We start from the raw sequence: 22788 nt of genomic DNA, 5'->3' as shown, positions 1-22788 counted from the left end.
TGCGAAAAGACAAGGACAAAGGAAGAAGTGGACAGGGCTGGCGCTGATTACCAACACATTTATTCTAAGAAGCGATCAGCTTTTATAGTGCCATCCAAGACCCACGTGACCAGATAAAGCAGCAGGCGTGGGAAATCTATCTAACACTAATACACATCATTGCACACAACATGGATGAAACAGCACATCGAGGCGACGCAACGTCACCCCGGTACCCCAAAACTGCATGACTAAATGACCAGGAAGAGCCAAAATAAACGAGTAACAAAAGAATGAATTATCGTCTTTTGCTGTCCACTCATCGTGACGCAATTGGCGGAAACAAAGAACAGAAGCCAAAACAAAACAATACCGCAAAACTGTGTAAAAGTCGAAGGAAAGCAGAGTCAATGAGAGAACACAAAAAAAAGGAACGTTACGCGAAAGCTGTGTCAAATACTGAAAGCTATACAGAGCCTAAGAAAAAGTTCAAAAGTTCTAAAGAACATGTCAAGAGTTCTAAAGAACAAAAGTGAATTATAGCGGACCTAGAAAACTCAACTCCTTGTCTGAAAGTAAAATTGAAGGGGTGCTAACGCACTGGTCTCCAGCTTTGGCGATCAACCGTGGCTCAATGATGACCATTTCTATTTCGGTCCACACACGTGCTCTGATCACCGTGCGCTTGAAGAATGGTTCGCACCCTTTGAAAATCTTGCAATGGTCGTCCAGGTGCCCGCCGCTTTTGTTGCGTACATTCCGGTGGTGCTCAAGCTGTCTCTTGTTCAACAAGAGACCTGGACGACCATTGCAAGATTTGCAAAGGGTGCGAACCATTCTTCAAGCGCACGGTGATCAGAGCACGTGTGTGGACCGAAATAGAAAGGGTCATCATTGAGCCACGGTTGATCGCCAAAGCCGGAGACCAGTGCGTTAGCATCCCTTCAATTTTACTTTCAGACAAGGAGTTGAGTTTTCTAGGTCCGCTATAATTCACTTTTGTTCTTTAGTACTCTTGACATGTTCTTTAGAACTTTTTAACTTTTTCTTAGGCTCTGTATAGCTTTCAGTATTTGACACAGCTTTCGCGTAGCGTTCCTTTTTTTTGTGTTCTCTCATTGACTCTGCTTTCCTTCGACTTCTACACAGTTTTGCGGTATTGTTTTGTTTTGGCTTCTGTTCTTTGTTTCCGCCAATTGCGTCACGATGAGTGGACAGCAAAAGACGATAATTCATTCTTTTGTTACTCGTTTATTTTGGCTCTTCCTGGTCATTTAGTCATGCAGTTTTAGGGTACCGGGGTGACGTTGCGTCGCCTCGATGTGCTGTTTCATCCATGTTATGTGCAATGATGTGTATTAAGTGTTAGATAGATTTCCCACATCTTCTGCTTTATCTGGTCACGTTTGTCTTGGATGGCATCATAAAAACTGCTCGTTTCTTTGAATAAATGTGCTGGTAGTCAGCGCTAGTCCTGTCCTCTTCTTCATTTGTCCTAGTCTTTTCGGGCTGCATTCTTTAACCAAGTGTTTACATTTGAGCGTTACTAAACACTGTTTCAGAACATTCTTCCGCACCGTATGTGTCTATCAGTAACCATTACGGTTTTCATGCACCAACACCATCGTGTCCTGTAACACGGCATGATAGTTAGTGCATAGTTACGTCTTGGTCGAACGTTTCGCCGACACTGTTCCCACTTCGAGTTAGACTCATTCGCTCCTGCCGTCCCGCTTAGCTTGGTTGGTAGAGCGACTGCTCTGGTGAAGCGGTGGTCCAGGGTTCGAACCCCGGACCGGGACGAATTTTTCTTAAACTATGAAGTTTCTGCGGAAGCTGTTTAGCTTTCCTCTGCAGTCGTACGGCGGCCCTCCGGTGGATGCCAATGAGTAATTTTCTTCCCTGCGAAACTCACCGCGGGTTTCTGGAAGATTTTGTCCTTGGTGGCCTGTGGCGCCGCCTGCCCTCCCGGAGTCCACGTGGTCCAGTGGATGGAACAGATGGTGGGAGACGGCACCTTCTCGCAGCCGAAATGCACCTGAGCTGAGAACTTGTCCAGGCTCGACGATTGGGCGTCGCCAAGCTTCTCGTCGTTTATGTAACCCTGCAAGAAAGGGGCATGGACGCGCATGAGAATAAGCTGAGATTCAGTATCCTCCACAAGCTAGCCGGGATATCGAAAAGCTGTTAGGGAAATGCAGAAATAAAAGTTGCCACAGCCTGGTTTTACGATTGCACTCATAGTCTGCCCGAGTAGAAGAAATTGATAGTAGCTCATTATTCGAGGCAGTCACAAAGGATTCCAGCCTGTCATCTGAGTAATTAGCTCTTGAAACTGCTATATTATGCTCCTGTTTAGGATACCTTGATTACACTCTTCCAGAAATTTCGAAAACCGGAACATGCGAAAAGTGGTCATAGATGCAAGTGTGCCTGGTTTCTGCCGGAGCATTCGATATGACGGTCCGCATGGAGGGCTTTTTGGGTCTATAATGGACTCAATCATATCGCCAACAAAGTGTAAACCACTGCGAGTCTGCTGCCGCACCATCCCTTTCCTTAGGGCCCCTGGAGAACCTTGGGCTATACCATAAATTAAGTGTGACGCCGTACGACGGGACCAGAGCCTTCCGCGATCGCCGTTGCTCTGCCATGAGCCGCGTCCAACGTGACAGTTGGAAAACTTGCTCCGGGTATGCGGCCCCTTTGTGTCACCGATTTCATCTCAAAGAGATGCCAGCGCCATCTCTCGGGTGGTGGGAGTACCGCGTTTGTTTTCCCGTGGCCTCCGTGACCAGCTCGAGCATCATCGGGCTTGATCTCAGAGGCCACGATTTCTCTTCACCGCCGCGGAGCCCATTGGCTGCGCTTGGTCACAGTTTGCTGCGCGAATGATTAACGTTAGTTCGCGACTCGCATCGTCTGCACCGGGGGCGGCTGCTTTAGACGCTCGTCTACGAATTGCGAAGTCCGCGTGCGCTCTACGTCTGGGGTACGTGAGGGCAGGATGCTCGAGGTTGAGCTTCTGGCTGTAAATATCGGAAAAAACTGGAAGCCCTTCTTTCCGCGGTTTAGAGAAACATGACGTGCCGCTTGCCTCCTCGTAGTTTATGCTGATAATATTATCTAAAAACGTTGAGCTGGGAGTAGCAGACGACGCGCTCATCCTAAAGCGACCGCAGCGCCACCGCCTAGACGGCGATCGCATGGGGCCGCTCTGCTCTCTGGCTCGCCGGCGCAGTTTCCAAACTGTCTTTATCTAGAAACGTTGGCCGCGTCTGCGCATGGGCCACGAGGGGCGCAGCGGCGTGCCATGTAAGCGGACCACAAGAACGCATTGTGCCCTTCAAAATCTCTTTTAAACAACACAACAGTGTAGAAAAGAACAACACTCAAGAATTTACTGTAGCTTAAAAGTTGGGATTTAAATAAACATGTGGAGAATAACCTATTATAGATTATCAGGTAGAGCAAATTCCCTCACTTTGTCGCACCATGCAAGCCAGGCGGAGCCCTATTTTGAAGCGTGAGAAAGGCGTCGAGAAAAGAATGTGCCGCGCCCACCGCCGCCTGGCGTCGTAAACTCTCGAGGCCCGGCTGGTCCCACTGAGATAAGGCAGGTGCGGGCAGTCGCTTGACAAGCGAGCGCAGAAGCGGCTTAGTCGTACAAGGGTTGTTCGTACCTGGGCTGTGCACATAATGTTCCCATACACCGGAACAAATTTCAAGGTAGACCTGCTCTGGTTCATAGCTCATACAACGCTCATTTTCGAGAGCAACTCAAATAGCCGGGACACCCGGCGCCTTCGACCACCGCAAAAATCCGCCATCCAGAACCAGTTCCTTCGTCCAGCAACCTAGTTCGACTTCAAGCGCGGACGACTCGGGCTACAGCACGGTGTGCCTACACAGCTTTGCATGGCGCGAACACTTGTATTCTTTAGTGTACTGTACGTCATGTTTACCCATCTGATGCGATTAAGCCGAGACGCCTCGGCTAAGTCAAGCGATTTTATTTTTTTTTTGCACTCGCCAACACTCGTTTGAATGCTGAAAGCACGCAGACTGTACTTTTTTCTTGAGCAATAGCTCTAACGCAATTACACTGAAAAGTCGCGGCCTGGAAGAACAAAACTCTGCTAACTCTGTGTAGACGCGCAAACACGGCACGTGCCTTAGATCATGTTGCAAAACACCGCAGGAGGACACCGCGAGCATGTACTGATATTTAACTCATGCTTCATCTTTCCTTTTGTAGGTGTCATGGTCTTTTCTTGTATTTGATTATTGTATTGAAGGATATCAACTTTACACGTTTTGCTATCTGGTGGCACTCTTGGCGGCGGGTGCTGACATGAACAGTGCGTATATTTGCTGTTAATCTTGTGATTGCCCAGTGCCGGGATAAATGCTTTTGCCTTCTACGAAAATAAACCAGTTGGAAGTTGCGCTCTGTTTATGTCGTGTGTGTTTCTTTTTTGTCCCGTCTTCTTCGCGCAAGCACGTACCACGTTCAATGATATTTAACTGGAAGCTTCAGAAATGAAACAGCTCGACAAAAGCCTCTTAGGAACTGACGAGAGCGTACCATGCGATCCACTACGGCAGAAAAATCACACCAGCTGACGGCGTTCAGTTAAATAAAAAAAATTTCTTGCGGAAAACAAAGTTGTTCCGACGAAAATCGCTAACCATAAATTTTCCTATTCATTTATTATGCCTCAGTCTACTAACACTACGAACGTTGCCAGGAATGTTTGGCCTGGCACGGTTGCCCTCGACGTGCACGTTCCCGTTGCTGTGACCAAATGTACCCCTGCAGTACGCATCTGTGGGCCGTCCCAAGCGGTTGTGATCTTTATTAGTACCGCGGCGAATTGTCCACTGAGCAGAGAATAATCGGCACCAGTATCCACCAGCGCGGTTGCATAGGCGCTGTCAACAGCTAATGGTGTAACACTTTGGGGATGTCGAGGCATTCGGTCTAAGCTGCGGTGCGTCGAAGCAGTTCGGCTTCGAGGAAATGCGTCGTGGCCACGGAGGGGTGCGTCAGGACATCGACTGTTCTTGAGATACGTTGTCTCATGTATCGTCGGTACGGCTAGGGAATTCGGCGTTGGTTGAGAACTGTCTGAGGATCTTGCGCATTTTGTCTTTGAGCAGGCGCACCTCAGTGGCTGCCGTATTTAGTTTCCACTACGGGGACTCCGAGACTGGCCTCGTCCTGGGGAACTGTAGCGACGCAGTGATGGAGATCGAGAGAAACGGCACTGTACGGAGTCCGCTTGCGAGACGAAATCCGGGATCTCCTGTGGGTCGTTCTCCATACATCGGACGAGGACAAAACCGAGGGGGAATCTTCGAAGGCCCATCTCCTTGTATGGGTAGCGACGCCAAACATGTCCAGCCTCACCGCAATGGTAGCACAGCGGCTGATTGTCTGGCGCTCTCCAGACATCTGTTCTGCGGCGTACTAGCCGCTGTGGGAGAATTCGGCTGGGGATGTTGAGTTCGGTTAGCGGCGGAGGCAGGTGCGCCGTAACGTGGGTTCGGCTGGGATGAAATGTAACGACGTGTGACGGCGGCGTAGCTGAGATTGCAGAACTGTGGCTGCACAGGGCCGGGGACACGTAGTGATGTACTCGTACCTAGAGCTTGCAGCACCTCCTCACGAACAACGTCAGCAAGTGAGCTAACCTTAGGATGTTCCTTGACCGCAAAGAGCTTCGCCAGTTGTTCTCTCACGATGCATCGAATAATCTCCCGTAGAGAGTCTGCCGAATTCACCATGGCTCCCTCCACAGTGGCCGTGAGCATCGATGCTGTTGTGCAGTCATACTGCCGGGTCCTCATGTCAAGAGACTTTTCGACGGTGCTCGCCTCCTTTACGAAGTCAGCCACAGTCACTGGAGGTCTTCGAACCCGGCCGGCGAACAGCTGCTCCTTCACAGCTTTCATCAGGAAGCCCACCTTCCTCTCCTACGACATGCTTTGGCCCACATGTAGGAAGAGTCTCTTCATTTCCTCCACGTACACCGCCACACTTTTATTGGGAAGTTGATTTCGAGCCTTCAAAAGTCGGCCAGCCTTCCCTTTGCACAACGTGCTGTCCTCGAATACTTGGAGGAGCTCGGTTTTGAACGTATCCCACGTTCGGAGGCCAGATTTACTGTTGATGAACCAGGTCATCACGTAGTCTTCGAGGGCGAAATAAACATGACACATCTTGCAGCCAGCGCCCCAACCATTCTAGATGGCCACCCGGTCATACTGGTCCAGCCTGTCTTCGGTGTCCTCGTGTGGTTGACCGAGGAAATAAGGTGGCTCTCGCTGGTGGTGGAGCAGGACCGGCGAGACTGTAGCTGACGTATTCATTGTGGTAGCACTTGCCCTTCGTGAAGAATGATAAAGAGAGATCAGTCCAAGTTTGGGAGGTAGGCCTTGCAATAGGCGACCGCCCTTGTAGACTAGTGTGTATACATTCGGTATTTGTCCGGGGCTTGAATTTCGACTTGAATGGGGCGTACGGTACATTAACGACGTACCCAGCACCTGCACCAGATGTCACGTTGGTATTAAGCGGCCAAGGGTCAACAGCGGCGTAGCCCAGGACGTCCGCTTCCACAACACTTCCACAACACACACTTCTTCGTCTTCTTGATTGGCGCTTTCGTCTGCACGAGCCCTGGCGTCAATATTAGCTATGTAATGAGCTGCATTTTAAATATTTGGTTGGACCTCCTCGGTGCAGACAAAATCACATACACAACTCTCAAGAACCTTCCCCCCGAAGCCAACACATTTCTTCTTAATGTCATCAACGACGCCTGGTCTTCTGGCACCCTGCCAGTGGACTGGACATCGTCCCTGGTCTCATTCATATCGAAACCCAGAACACCCTCCAGCATAAATAACCTCCGTCCTATTTCCCTCACCTCCTGCGCGGGCAAGCTCATGGAGCACATGGTGCTTGCCCGTCTCACTTCCCATCTTCACGCCACCGACTATCTCCCCCACACCCTCATTAGATTTCGCCGAGCACTATCCACCCAAGACCTTTTCCATCTCCTTCAACACACCTTCTTTAACTCAAATGCCTCAGGCGCTGCGCAGGTCAAAGCCTTAGTAACCGTTGACATCCGTAAGGCTTTCGACTGCATATCACATGACTACATCCTCACCATACTAGCTGACACGCAGTGCGGACACAGAATGCACAATTACATAAGAGCTTTCCTCTCCCACCGCTCTGCCCTTATTCGCTACCTCGACAAACTATCCCACCCCATCCCACTCACTCGTGGCACTCCACAAGGTGCCGTCCTCTCTCCCATTCTCTTTAACCTAGGCATGGTCCTACTCGCCCGGGCCTTAGCTGATATACCCGACCTTCATTTCGTCTTCAGCGCAGACGATCTCACCTTGTGGGTCACCACTGGCTCACCGGGAGAGGTCCAAACCACACTCCAACATGCACTTAACACCATTTCCTCACACCTCTCCCAAGCGGGCCTGCAACCCACTCCGGAGAAATCAGAACTTCTACTCATAACATGCAGTAAATATCAACGGACGATGAACCCCTCCATCTCCCGCACCCTTGCCGGACAGCGCATCCCCCGCGTCGAATCTTGTCGCATCCTGGCTATGCCACTCAACTCCAACACTTTCACCTCTGCCATCAGTCATTCCATACGCACATGCCACTCAGTAACACACTTGCTGCGCCGCGTAGTTTTAAAAAATGCCGGCCTCTTCGAGACACACGCCAGCCGCCTTGCTCAAGTGCTGGCTCTGAACAAATTCCTGAACTACATGTCCACTTACAAGTACACAACACAAACTAACCCGGGCCCTCAATACAGAATATAAAACAACACTAGGACTCCCCCCTCAGGCTTCTACAGACACCCTGTACAGAACAGGCCTTTTCCACCCTCTCCAAGCCCTCCTTAACCTGCACCGGGAGAGACAAATCATCCGCCTATCCAGTACACCAGCTAACCGGTGGATACTATCCCAGACTCCCTACGCACCCATCTCTTTCCCAGAGCCACCGCAGTCTCCGATCTACCCCCCTAACCTCCGCCTCGCACCCATTCCACGCAACATGTCCGCACACACACACGCAGGCCGCCGCCAAGCATACGCATACAACCACAAGCCACCTTTGGACGCGGCGGCGGTGGCCTACACAGACGCCTGTCTCAAGGAAACTGCGGGCTCTACAGCAGCCTTCTTCATCCACCCTTTTCTCTCTACAACCAGCACTCACACAACCGGTCCATACACCTCCCTATCCTCCACGCTAGCCCTAGAAATACACGGCATCGCCGATGCCATCACACACTTTGCCACCCTACCCCCCGCCCCCCAATACGTTGTCTATACAGACTCGCAGACAGCTCTGCGTGCCTTCCATGAAAGAGCTCTCCCTTTCCCTACCCGATCGGCCTTAGATGCCGCCCTCTTAGCATTAAGCTCACGACCGGTGACCCTTCGGTGGATTCCTGGTCACATGGGCATCCCCGGCAATGAGGTGGCTCACCCGCTTGGCTGCGAAACTATACACCGGGCGCCGGTGATCCCGTGGACGAGGCCACCGAAGGAGCAGGCGGTCAGGGCTTACAAACGCACTGTCGACGAATATTACGCGCAGCAAAAATTGGACTTCGCTGATTTACCACCACCACATACATTCTTATTGATCCGTGAAGCTCGCATTCTTCGCCGAATACAGTTTAATCTCCAACATACACCAGCCAAACTTTATCTATACGGGTACACTTCCACACCTCAGTGCCCAAACTGTCCACACACATATGCAGACATAGAACACTGCCTTACACAGTGCCACGCAGGCTTCTAGTCCCCCGCATATCCTTCCCCACCCCCACCGTGGCCCATCTGGCTCGCCTCCCTGGATATGAGGCTGCATCGTGCCCTCGTCGCCTTGGCCCAGGACGTACTGAACAACGTTGATAGATACTTTTTTAGTTCCATAACTCCTCGCAGCGCCCGTAGGGAGCAGGCGGCCTGTCGCCGTCCCCGCCACCGCGGCGCTGCAATCGCGGGTTGAGCTGGGAGAGCGAGAGTCGTCTGCTAGCGTGCAGCGTGCTAGCACGAGCACTCGCATTCGAATCATCGCTGCGCGACGGCTGTTTTTTGTTCCCGGCTCTTGCCCGGAGGTATTTCATAACATATGTGTGCTTAGCGCGTTTGCGAACTTAAGAGCGGTATTCTGAGCCGTGTCACAAGCGGCCGTTTTGTACGGGCAATGACGAAATGCACGCTTCGTTTCTGCTTCTCGTGAGATGAACCTAACCTTGCTACTTCAATAGATTCGGATTATCCGCCGAACCAGTTTTTCGCGACTGGCTGTTCTGTCTCGCATTTCACGCAAAATTACTTTTACGTTTTGTTACAGCAATACTGGTGCAAATAAAACCCGCCGCTGTCTCGGTGGCTACGGCCCGCGGCTTCTTTCCCGAAAGCCGCGAGTTCGATACCGGTGTAGGCGATATGCAAGAGTAATTCAAGACCCTTGGCATTTAAATAGAAAAAAAAATTATACACAAACCCACTAAACATCGTTGTTGACAGATTTGCTGTCAACTAATTTGTCAGACAAGCTTCGCCTACTTTCGCTCTTTTTGAGCTCTAACGGCGCTACTATTTTCCAACCACTTTGCTCGCGCAAAGTGCGTGCGCGTCACTAAATAAAAGTAAATTAATTGAGCTGTGAACACCTTAGCATGCTCTGGTAAACCAACACCATTCGTGCCTTTTTTTACAAGAGAATCCAGCACGTTCCAAAACAGGCCGCTGAACAACTCGCCATTTCAAGCCTGTTTTATAGCACCCTCTACCGCGCTTACACAGGCAGACATCTTTTCGGAAGGGTACGCGAGACTACCACTAACATACTCACGCTCAATAATGAGCATATAGCCTCATGCATCAGAGAATCCTGCCTGCCAAGTGCGTCACATTGCGTCACAGAGTTCACATTGCGCTTTATTTTTCATTTTGAAAGCCACATAGCCTGCCAAATAGTACAAGGCTGTTTCTTCTGGTGATGGAACACTGTATCTGTGGTCGTTGGAGGCATTGGAGAGGCCCCTGAAAGGTATCTCCATCAGCTCCTGCCAGATCTGTTCTTTCTAGCCTTTTTCTGGATGCGGGTGTCGCGACGCTTTTCTCCGAGGTTCTCGAAGGCACTAAATAAGACACGATCAGTTCCCGTCTCACAGTTCCATTTCAAAGCTACTTCAACAGGTGTGTAAAAGGAAGCAGCCTAAATAATGATAAGATGGAAGACTCCATCTGAAGCTGCAAAAAAATATTGTGAAATAGAGCAAATAAACGTTTTCCACCGCCACCTCAATAATTTGCTGAATTTTGTCTCTGTAGGGTGGTCTTCGTCACCTCCTAATGGGCTCACTTGGCCAAAAAATCTCTGAATTAAAAAAAAACACAATATATATCAGCATTTCTAGGCTTTTTCAACGTACCAGTCTAATTACCTCAAGCGGGTCTTGTTTTAACTTCGCTGTGAGAATATAGCTGACGCCCTTGCTGTGTAGGAAGTCTATAATGAACAGCGCCCTGACATCATAGTCACCCGCAGGGACTAAACGGTTTGATTTGATGCAATGAGTTTGATATTTCCTCTTGCTTCCGTACGGATGGCGTTTCTCCGGGTTGGTCTTGTACCCGCTGGTACGGCCGGGCACGAAGCAAGTTGGCATCGTCGCGCTCGAAAGCTGCTTCGCGGCCAGCAGCGTTTGTTGTTCTGAGTGCACGATGGGGACCACGTGTTCGCAGAGCGCACAGGAACACAAATGGACAAAAAAAAAAGGCAACGAGAAACCCGCACACACGGGCTAAGCAGTAACTGCAGCCTGCAGGAGTGGAGCCGCGCGCGCGCCGGCGACCGCGCAAACCTCGACTGCAGCGCCCTCTCACCGCCCGGGTACAAGCAGCGCCCGCTTTCAGGGGAGGAGTTATGGAACTAAAAAAGTATCTATAAACGTTGGTACTGAACGCCTAATAGAAAGGATGTTCTAATAAAAGTGTCACAACACCACCACCACCTCAGTACAAAATTTATGCCTCAATACACAGCGAACTGCACTTTTTAAAATTTCGCATCTGTTCGTCATCCGTTCATTCTATTAAGTTTCAATTTAAACATTTTTTACGAAAGCATACTCTATTGCTGAAAATGGTTTGGTTTATTGGGGTTTGACGTCCCAAAGCGACTGAGGCCATGAGAGACGCCGTAGTGAAGGGCTCCGGAAATTTCGACCACCTGGGGTTCTTTAACGTTCACTGACATCGCACAGCACACGGGCCTCTAGAATTTCGCCTTCAAGAAATTCAGCCGCCGCGGCCGGGAGGGAACCCGCGTCTTTCGGGCCAGTAGCCGAGCGCCGTAACCACTGAGCCACCGCGGCGGGGCTATTGCTAAAATTGTCGCGTAAGTTTAAAAAAAAAGTGCCGAAATTTTATTTTTATTAAGGCGGAAGCCTTTAATGTCTCATCGTTGTAAGCAGCAGTTGTCGACAGAAAATGTCACGCTTTTCAATTGGTGGAAACGGTCGTGACGTCACAGTGCGCGAATTTCAAACGGGGCCAATTGTACTTTGGCTAGTAACCATGCAACCAATTGAAGGGTTCGTATAGTGATGCTCCAAGTAAGTGGGACTGAGCTTAGTTAATTGCTTAATTACCCAATTAGCCTAATTACCTTTACTAGTCAGGCCATATAAATAAATAAAATTGATTAAGAAATTGGTCGAGCTCAGGATTCGAACCCCGGTCTTCGGCGTGAGAGACGAGCATGCTATCCACTCCGCCATGCCAGCTCGATGGTTTGGAATGAACAAAGGCGCGTCTAGTGAATACGGTGTCTTCACTCACTCTCATCCTCCTCCATTCCCTTCCGGCGAGGTTTAGGTGTCCACCGACAAATGAGAGACAGATACATTTCCTTTCCTCAAAAACCAATTTACCGACGAGCGAGGCGTAGAACCGAATGGGCGATGGCGTTCTATGGACTCCTTGGCAGCGTTGCAAGACGCTGTCGCGTTCCACTCTTAGGGGCGAAGCCTAACATCTTAACCACACATCAGTGACCACACTTTAGGTCAGAAAAGTGCCTCCCTGAATTTTGTGACACAGTTACTGCGTAATTTCCTTTCCTCAAATACAATTTTCATTTTCTTCATTACGGCTCCTCTTTATCTATCTTCTTTCACTCCCACTTCCTCCCTTCCTCTACGGTGCGGTTCAGGTGTCCACCGAGATGACAGAGAATTACTGCACCATTTCCTTTCCTCAAAAAGCGTTGCGTTCAAAGGGCAAGGCATCGCGCCGAACGGGTGGTGGCGTTCCGTGGACTCCCTGGCAGCGCTACAACGCGCTGTCGCGTTCCACTCCTAAAGGCGAAGCTTAACCGTCATTAATTAGCAGTTAATTAATATTCTGGCATTAATCAGTAATTAACCATTAATTAGTGATTTGTCATCACTTAGTAATTAGTACTCAATTACATGTGACGCCACCAGTGCCACAGAAACAGCGAAGGTGGTGCGGAAAACGCTTCCGCCTCTACCCACTTTAGACAGTCAAAGTGCCCCCTGAATTTTTTATTTAACATAAAGGCCCAAGAGAGGATATTACATCCGGGTGGGGGGGTATCTTTCGAAGAAAGCAGTAACTAATAACAAATGATATAAAAGGAATAGCAGGCACAGTTGAGTTAACATTTTGGCGTGGATAAGAATCAAGAAATGTGCAAATTATGAAATGGTACTTCTTGAGCTCTAAGTAAATAGTATAGTTAACATAGTTAATACATTTAATATAGTATAACAGTTAGTTCTTTTATGCTACTAAAATATACACTGTTGACGAAATTTTTTGAGCTAAAGAAAGCGAGAACCAATTTGCTTCACATTTTTTCTTGAAGCACAGTTTTTCACTCCTCTGGAAAATGTCTGTTGTCTTTGCGTTCTGTGAGAATAATATTGGATCAGGCAAGACTCCGATTAATGTTATGAGCATTTAAGAGAAACAAAACTGTAGCCAACCAGTTGCGTTCGCTTGGGCATTTCGCAAGCGACTCTCGCTCCTGCTGTGAGTTTGTTCTGACAGAGGAGAGTTTTCCGCTTTACCGGGCGGGCGGCAAAGAGCAGCAGCAGCAGCAGCCACCCGCGCGGCGGCGGCGGCAGCGGCAGCCAGGCGTTGGTACAAAGGCAGCGAAGGGGTTCGGGTTACTCTTCTTACGGGCGTCTCTGTGCTTTCGTTCCCTGTCCATGGCCAGTCCGAAGCCCGGCAAGAAGCCCGACGCCCTGCGTCCCATCTTGCTGACTTCCCGTCGCGGCAAACTGTAGAAGAGGGGCGTCCAAGCTCGCCCCCAAAATTACAGAGAGGATAGCGACCTGTTCCCGCCCACCAGGCCGGGACTCTGCGTACGACGCATTAATGATCATAATGGAAGAAGTCCGAAAGGGCATTTGAAAGGGGGGAGAACACCTCTTGCTCGCATTGGACCGGAAGGGGTCCTTCGACAACATCCCTATGCATCCTCAAAACTGAATGACATTAGCTGAGGTTAAGGCATCTTTGATTATGTCAAATCGTTCCTGATGGCCGAACGGCGACCATTGGAATAGGCCAGATTCGATCGACCAAGATGGAGGTGCCGAACAAAGGAACGCCGCAAGGGGCCACAGTGTCCTCTATCCTCTTTAGCATCGCTATGCTGGCGCTGACCAAATAGCTGCGGAAGACACGGACGTGGCTGGTGCACTGTACGCCGACATCACGCTATGGGCCACCAAGGGCTCCCTCGCGCAAAGAGAGGCGACTCTTAAGGAGGCCGCGACGGCCGTGGAGAGATTTGCGGCTGCTGGCGGGACGCTTTGCGCTCCCGAAAAGTCCGAGGTGACCCGGGTGCACAGCGGAGGACCTACAAGTCCCGTGACCTCACAGACCTCTGTCTAGAGGGCCGGAAGACTCCAGAGAGCAACACGACCAGGCTTCTGGGCTCAGCGCAACCTGAAAGCCTCCCACACCACCCAAGCCCTAACGTCAGCCACGAACCAGAATAATACCGAGAGAATAAACAAGAAGCCGCAAGAGAATGCGAGAAGGACACCCTCTGCCTCGTCCTGGCCCTGGTGACTAAGTGGCGCACGGCACGCCATATCACCACCACAGCTAAACACACGAGACCAAGGACATGTCGACTCCATTATCAGAGGCGCGTTCAATACGGCGCTTACTCTCCCCGTCACTGCATCTAAAGAGAAGTTGGCTGCGCTCGGGATCCATAACACCTTTTCCAAGCTGTCGGTCGCGGTTCCGGCTTCGCAAAGGGTCAGACTGCGGAACACGGCGGCGGGAAGAACAATCCTACACCGGACAGGAGCGGTAAGACAGATCCTCACTCTCGATGTGCAACAATCTCTCCCGCCCGAGGTCAGAAGCAGGATCAAGACGGTCCCCATTCCCGAACCACATGAACCATAAACTCCACGAAGGTCGGCGCCAGGCTCCAGTTCACCGACAGCGGCTACAATAAAAAGGGGGGCACGCATGCACGGGGCGTACGTGGACGTGTCGGCTCACCCCGAAGGGGATCTGCTTGCGGTAGCCGCCGGAAGAGACAACTCCTTGACCCCCGCGGCTTGCGTCACGGCCCAGCTGCGGCTGAAACCACTGCGCTAGCCATCAAGCACAACAGGGCGGGCAGGGAAGTTCGTCACAGACTGGCCTGTCTTAGCTTTACCAACGGACGAGCACCGCTGCTGGCAGCTCAGATCGTGGACCGGAAGTTGAAATAATACTGCCACGTATCATTGTAGTGTTTGTTCGTTCACGCTCAAGACTGCAGGAAAGGGTTGTTATCAGTTTCGTTCGTGACGCGAGAAGCGACCACACTAATCTCGATTGATTGCAGCCATGAAAGGCTGCATCTAGGTTTTTCCAGATTTCTGTAGATGATCTTGTCTTGTTATCTGGAAGTTTCCTTGCCGGTTTTAAATTGAGCGATGCCGCGAGCGGCGGACATTCGTAGATCGACGATTGACGAACACGCTTGTTGCTTACGCCGCCACCGAGTGATTCAGTTCTTTTGCGGGCGCAAGTCAGCCCTAATAAAGAGCTTCGTTTGCAAGTATTTCTGGTGTCTTCCTGACCGCTGGACTGCCGTCACTAAAACGTGACATCTGGTGGAGGTGCGGGGTAGCCTTCCATGTTCCGGACACCCCCTACAAGCCGTGACGCCAGCCCTCTGAGTCATCAACCGCAGGACCTGAGTCCAGTCCACCGCGCTAGCCGACGCCTGCAAGCGGACGAACCAGAGTTCGGGAATCTGCCGGACCCTACCCGGAAGCGGAAGCCAGCCGCAACGTCTACCATGAGCTTGCCGCAGACTACGACTCCAATCATTCTTCACCAGCCCCGGGTGCCACCAACCTTCGACGCTTCGCCTGGCGCCGACCCCGAAGAATGGCTGGAGCAGTTCGACCGTGTGGCTATCTTCAATAACTATGACGATACCACGAAACTTAGGTACGTCTTCTTCGCCTTAGAGGGACCAGCAAAGGTCTGGTTTGAGAATGAGGAAGCTAACCTCACGAACTGGGAAACCTTCAAGGAGCAGCTTCTAAAGACCTTCACGAACGTCGTGCGAAAGGAGAGAGCCTAGCAGCTGCTACAGTCTCGCATACAACACCCAAACGAGACCGTTGCTGTGTACACTGAGGAAATGAAGCGTCTCTTCCGGCGTGCCGACGCGAGCATGAAGGAAGAAGAGAAGGTGAAGTTGCTTATGCGAGGAGTTAAAGAGCAACTATTTGCCGGCCTCGTTCGCAACCCACCGAAAACCGTCGCGGAATTCGTAGAAGAGGCATCCACAATGGTGAAAACTCTTGACGCCCGAGCCCGCCAGTATGACCGCCAGCAGCGCTTTTTGTCAGCAAGCTGCATGGACACCGCTAACAACGATAACCTGCGGGAGGTTATACGCGAAGTTGTGCGAGAGGAGCTCCGACGATTGCTGCCAACGGGAACGCAGCCGCAACTTTCATCGCTCAGTGACGTCATCCGGGACGAGGTTCAACAAGCCTTGGGTGTGACGCCGACAACCACTCAGCCTCTGCAGCCCCCAGCCATGACTTACGCCGCAGCTGTGCGCCGTCCTGCACCTCGACGACGGGACCCAAGCCCCTATCGCCCTCAGGCAGCTGCGTTGGACCGCCGCCCACTCGCCCCAACCCGCCCGTCCTACGAGCTACGCGCGCAGCCGAGGAAATGCGACGAGTGGAGAACTCCCGACCAGCGCCGCCCACTATGCTTCCACTGTGGCGAAGCCGGTCACGTCCTCCGGCACTGCCCATACAGAAGACTGGGCATCCGAGGGTTCTCTTACGACGCTCCACGACCCCGACCCGGCCAGCGACCAGCCGAAATCGAGGAGTTTTTGCGTCGGGAAGAATACTCATCGCCGAGCCGCCTATCACGTTCCCCGTCGCCATCGTCCCCGCGCTTTGTTTCTCCTAGCCGAGGTTACGCCGTGCGTGGATGCTCCCCCAGCCCCCGAAGGTTAAACTAAATAAAGCAGCCTCTGGAGGTGAGGTTGCTTCTAAGCGCAATGACAAAGATCCTCCATCGAAGAGTACTCAAGACCATGCCTCAACTACGACGATAACACCGACGACGACAACACCGACGACGACGACACCGACGACGACGACACCGACGACGACGACGACGACGCGGCAAGACTTGAAGCTTTTACCGCTGCCTAGTGAAGTAACGTCGCAGTGCGCCCACCGCAGCCTCACTACTCGACGAAGCCGAGATCGGACATCGAAGACAACGTACAATACGAGAACGCGAACAAGTGACCTTGAAGTTACGGTCGACGGTCACGCGGTTACTGCCTTGGTGGACACGGGAGCTGACTACTCTGTCATGGGTGACCCACTCGCTGTCCGACTCAAGAAGGTACCAACAACCTGGGATGGCCCGCTGATCCGCACCGCAGGTGGCAACCTGATTACGCCGTCAGGACGCTGCACCGCGAGAGTTACTGTAAATGGGAGAACCTATGCGACAACCTTCCTGATCCTACAGCAATGCTCGAGAGACGTGATTTTGGGAATGGACTTCCTGAACGAACATCGGGCGATCATCGACCTTCGATCTAAGTCGATCAAGCTTTCCACGGAAAAAGCCATACCTGTTGCGACGAGCGCGACTCATCACGTTGCCTTAAATGTCCTCGATGAAGCATTGAGGGTGCCGCCCCGATCAAGTGTTCTCGTCGGCATAGGTACTGGAGACATCAAAAATGCCGAAGGCGTTATCGAGGGGAACACCCAGTTACTCCTGGATCGAGGATTGGGCGTCGCGAGGGGAGTCGCCGAAATCCGAAATGGCCAAGCCCAGGTGTTGCTAACCAACTTCACCGAAGAATACCGGCATCTAAACAAAGGTACGACGATCGCTTTCCTCGATGAGCTAGCAGACATCAGAGACGTATTTGCCCTACCCGACCAACCCGCAGAACTATCTGAACAAGGTCATCAACCCACGTTCGACATCAACACGGCATTACCCCGGAGCAGACAAGACCAAATACGCAGTCTTCTTCAAAAGTACACCGATTGCTTCTCATCAGCATCGAATGTGCGACGAACCCGGCTTGCCAAGCACCGCATTGTCACAGACGAACACGCACGACCACTGTGACAGAGCCCCTACCGCGTATCGCCGCTAGAACGCCAAGCTATCCGCAAGCAAGTTGAGGAAATGCTTCGTGACGACGTCATCCAGCCATAGAGGAGCCCCTGGGCAGCACCGGTCGTCCAAGTGAAAGAGAAAGACGGCACCCTTCGCTTTTGCGTCGATTACCGCCGCCTGATCAACATTACGAAGAAGGATGTCTACCCCCTCCCCCGCATCGACGATACACTGGACCGGCTGTGCAACGCTCAGTACTTCTCATCGATGGACCTGAAGAGCGGCTACTGGCAAATTGAAGTCGACGAAAGAGATCGCGAGAAGACTGCGTTCATCACGCCAGACGGACTCTTCGAATTTAAGGTGATGCCATTCGGCCTCTGCTCTGCCCCAGCGACGTTCCAGCGAGTAATGGATACGGTGCTCGCAGGCTTGAAGTGGCAGATTTGCCTAGTCTACTTAGATGACGTTGTTGTCTTCTCCTCAAGCTTTGGAGACCACCTCAGAAGGCTTCGGATAGTGCTGGAAACGATCAAGTCTTCAGGTCTGACACTGAAACCAGAGAAGTGCCACTTCGCCTACGAGGAGCTGCTGTTCCTTGGTCACGTCGTAAGCAAGGATGGAGTTCGCCCAGACCCCAAGAAGACGGCTGCGATCGCAGAGTTTCCACAGCCTAATGACAAGAAGGCTATACGCAGATTCCTTGGATTGTGCGCTTATTACCGGCGATTCGTCAAGAACTTTTCGCGCATCGCTGAAACTTTGACCCAACTTACCAAGGCAAACGTGCCTTTTAAATGGGAAAGGCCGCAAGAGGAAGCTTTCAACGAACTGAAGCGCCGCTTACAGTCCCCTCCTGCGCTCGGGCACTTTGATGAAAACGCCGAAACCGGAGTTCATACCGATGCAAGCAGTGTGGGCTTAGGAGCGGTCTTCGTTCAGAAAAATGGCAGACAGGAGAAAGTTATCGCGTACGCTAGCCGTTCACTGTCGAGCGCCGAAGCCAACTATTCGACGACAGAGAAAGAATGTCAGGCCATTATTTTGGGCCACGTCCAAATTTCGCCCCTACCTATACGGCCGACCATTCAAGGTTGTGAGCGATCACCATGCTCTGTGCTGGTTGGCCAATTTGAAAGATCTTTCCGGCCGCCTTGCTCGTTGGAGCCTGCGTCTTAAAGAATTCGACATAACTATAGTCTACAAATCTGGCCTCAAGCATTCCGATGCAGACTGCCTATCAGACTGCAGACTGCCTTCCGGTGTCCGAAAAACCGCGAAAAACCTTCAACGGCTAGTAGCCGGCAGGTGGGAAAAGCCTTCTAGTGAGCGATGAGGAGCCCCAGGTAGCTACTGACCCCGTGTTAGGTTTTCCTGTCTCCGACGGTCGGAGCCCGTTGCGTATGGTGGGTGGTCGGGCATCCCGTGAGTGGGGCCGCACCATTGGGCAATCTCGATGCTCTCCCTGCCCTGGCCAGGCGGGCCAGTAATGGAGTCGAGATAATTGAAGGATCAGAGCAAAAATCTCGCTGTCCCCATTCCCTTCCCACGTCCCATTTCCCTTTCCGCTACTTCCCAGGGGAGGTCAGGGGAGCCTCCCCGGGCCCGCTCTCTCGGCTGTGGGTCGCTAATGTAGCATTATCCCTAATATTTTATTTTTCCACCCACGGGTGGTCAAATTACAACTTGCCTACGGGCATCCTCTTTTATTTTCCAATTGGGTTAAGCCTGTTGTGTGTAAACGGTGCAGGCAGGGGCCTATTATTTTTATTTCCTTTTCGGTTGCCCCAACCTATTCAATGCCTATCTCGAGCCCCCGTAGACGCAGCACCGGAAGAGGAAGACGACGACGCTTTCTTAGGACCGGTCAGCGCCAGCAGATTCGCACAGCAGCAGCGCTCGGATCCTGAGTTGCAAAGCCTAGTTGATTATTTGAAAGGCAAGACCGCATCGCCTCCCCAGGGGTTCAAGCGCCAACTGTCGTCCTTCGTCTTTTACAATAATGTCCTTCTGAAGAACTTCGCGCCCAACAGGACAGTGCATCTTCTTGTCGTGCCCAAAAATCTCAAGAAAGAAATTATGCAGGCATGTCATGATGAGCCGACTGCAGGGCATCTCGGGATTGCTCGCACGTTGCACCGCATCCAGGAGAAGTACTATTGGCCGCGGCTAGCTACCGACGTTTCCCATTACGTGAAAACGTGCCGTGAGTGTCAGCGACGCAGAACGCCTCCGACTAGACCAGCCGGACTCCTGAACCCGCCAACTAAGCCCTTTCAGCAAATCGGGATGGACCTCCTCGGCCCCTTTCCGACTTCATCATCAGGTAACAAGTGGATCATCGTGGCACCAACTACATGACCCGCTACGCCGAAGCAAAAGCGTTGCCTAGTGGTACCGCAACAGAAGTTGCAAAATTTTTTGTCGAACAAATTCTCCTCCGACACGGCGCACCCGAAGTGCTCATCACAGACAGAGGAACAGCATTTACAGCGGAGCTGACGCAAGCCATTTTAAAGTACAGCCAGACAAATCATCGGAGGACAACTGTCTATCATCCGCAAACCAACGGACTCACAGAGCGTATGAACAAGACCATCGCAGACGTGCTCTCCATGTACATCGACGCCGAATACAAGACGTGGGACTCTATTCTGCCCTACGTGATCTTCGCCTATAATACTGCCGCCCAGGAGACAACCAGGTTTACTCCATTCCAGCTGGTATACGGCAGGAAGCCCACGACAACACTCGACGCAATGCTCCCGCACGTTTCCGACGAAGACAACCTCGAAGTCGCCGCCTACCTTCATCGCGCCGAGGAAGCACGAAGACTTGCGCGGCTTCGCATTCAAGACCAGCAGCACACCGACGCCCGACGCTACAATCTGCGCCGACGAGACACGCATTACAAGCCAGGTGATCGGGTTTGGATATGGACGCCAGTTCGCCGCCGTGGATTGAGCGAAAAGTTGCTGCGACGCTACTTTGGCCCGTACAGGGTTCTCCGTCGCATCGGTGACCTCGATTATGAAGTCATCCCCGACGGCACGACAGCATCTCAGCGACGCCGCCCACGCCCGGAAGTCGTACATGTCGTACGCCTGAAGCCATATTATGAACGCTAAAGGACTCGAAGTTTCATTCTCCGTGTTTATTTTTATTTTAAAGCATCGAGACGATGCTTCTTTGGAAGGGGGGTAATGCCACGTATCATTGTAGTGTTTATTCGTTCACGCTCAAGACTGCAGGAAAGGGTTGTTATCAGTTTTGTTCGTGACGCGAGAAGCGACCACACTAATCTCGATTGATCGCAGCCATGAAAGGCTGCATCTAGGTTTTTCCAGATTTCTGTAGATGATCTTGTCTTGTTATCTGGAAGTTTCCTTGCCGGCTTTAAATTGAGCGATGCCGCGAGCGGCGGACATTCGTAGATCGACGATTGACGAACACGCTTGTTGCTTACGCCGCCACCGAGTGATTCAGTTCTTTTGCGGGCGCAAGTCAGCCCTAATAAAGAGCTTCGTTTGCAAGTATTTCTGGTGTCTTCCTGACCGCGGGACTGCCGTCACTAAAACGTGACAATACCATCAAATCAAATGAATGCCGGCTAATGCGAAACTGGGGGGAAAGAAAGGCCGTACACTTCAGCTCGAGCGTTAATCAACCTAGCGGGGGAAAACCACTCGTCTGATCAGTCCCCACCTTCGTGCACCTGCCATCCAATTAGGGCGAACGACTTGAGATCCAGCGGCTTAACCCCAGGATTTATCCTCCCCCTCACAAGAAGATCAGCAATGAAGACGCCACAGCTCTCGGACTTATTTAGAAATATTGCAAAACCTGCACAGATGCAGCAAGTGCACCCAGTAACATATCCTACCGTCTGCCCCTGGTGCGCCGACACACTTCCGCATCTCGTGGGGGGGGGGGGGGGGTATAGTATATATATAAACAGTATAGTATATAAACAGTATATCTGTTTATATACTACAAAAAGTAACTTAAAAATAGTTTTCACTTTGGCAAGCACTGGGCGTGGAAGGGGGTGTGGAACCGGCGATAGCGAAGTGGCTTTGCCGCTAACGCATTTACTGCTTTTCACGCAGGTGTTCATCGCTGGTTATTCAAGTCACTGCTTTCATGCCGAGGAATTATCTGCTATGCATGATTCGTCTACGCTGGATACTCTTTCCTTCATCAAGCCTTCATCTGTGCTTAGCACAGTCCACTTCAACGATTGTGTCTGCCTCGCAGCCGATTTTGGAGAGTGTGCACTGCCAGTCAACCCACCATGGTTTTACAGCCCGTGCCACTACACTCTACAAAAGGCGGGAATCATCACTTCACCGTTGGGGTGTGGAACCGGCGATACCGAAATGGCTTTGTCGCTCACGCATTTAGTGCTTTTCACGCAAGTTAGTGACACATATTTCAATATATGTTTAGTGTACGCTTTGCCGGTTCCACCCCCTGTATTGTATGCATGCGTTTCTTCTCATTCTGTAGCACACAGACTCATGTTACGCGGAAGGTATCGTTTTTCTTTATTGCGAAGAGCTGCGTTTTACCTTTGCTTCTGGTTTTGTGTGGCAACATAGAGGTTAACCAGGACCTAGCGATGCGATCCTGCAGCAGCTTTTGCAAGGCCAGACAGAAATTAAGGAAAGACTTGCAACTATCGAGAATTATCAGGATGAAAACAAAACAGCTATGTCGGATCTGAACGCCCATATGGCTAATTTAGAAGGAAAGATTGCAGGTCTTGAGGAAATGCGTGCTGCTGTCGAGGACTGTAGGGCGACTAGTGAAAGACAGCGGTCTGAGTGGCAGACTCTGATGAAGAAAGTGGACGATCTTGAAAATCGATCTCGACGGTGCAATCTGCTCTGGTATGAAATTAAGGACGAGGATGAACACGAGTCACAACCAATTTCTGAAAAACTTGCCCTAGATTTGTGTAGGTCTACTCTGGGAATAGACCCCAGAATCGAAAGAGCCCACCGCCTCGGACGGTTCGGTTCAGAAGGAACTCGCTCAATATTTGTT

Source organism: Amblyomma mixtum, chromosome 1 (assembly GCF_055824585.1).
Source record: "Amblyomma mixtum isolate Tamu chromosome 1, ASM5582458v1, whole genome shotgun sequence".
NCBI classification, from domain to species: Eukaryota; Metazoa; Arthropoda; class Arachnida; order Ixodida; family Ixodidae; genus Amblyomma; species Amblyomma mixtum.
Note: the sequence above shows the minus strand (reverse complement) of the source record.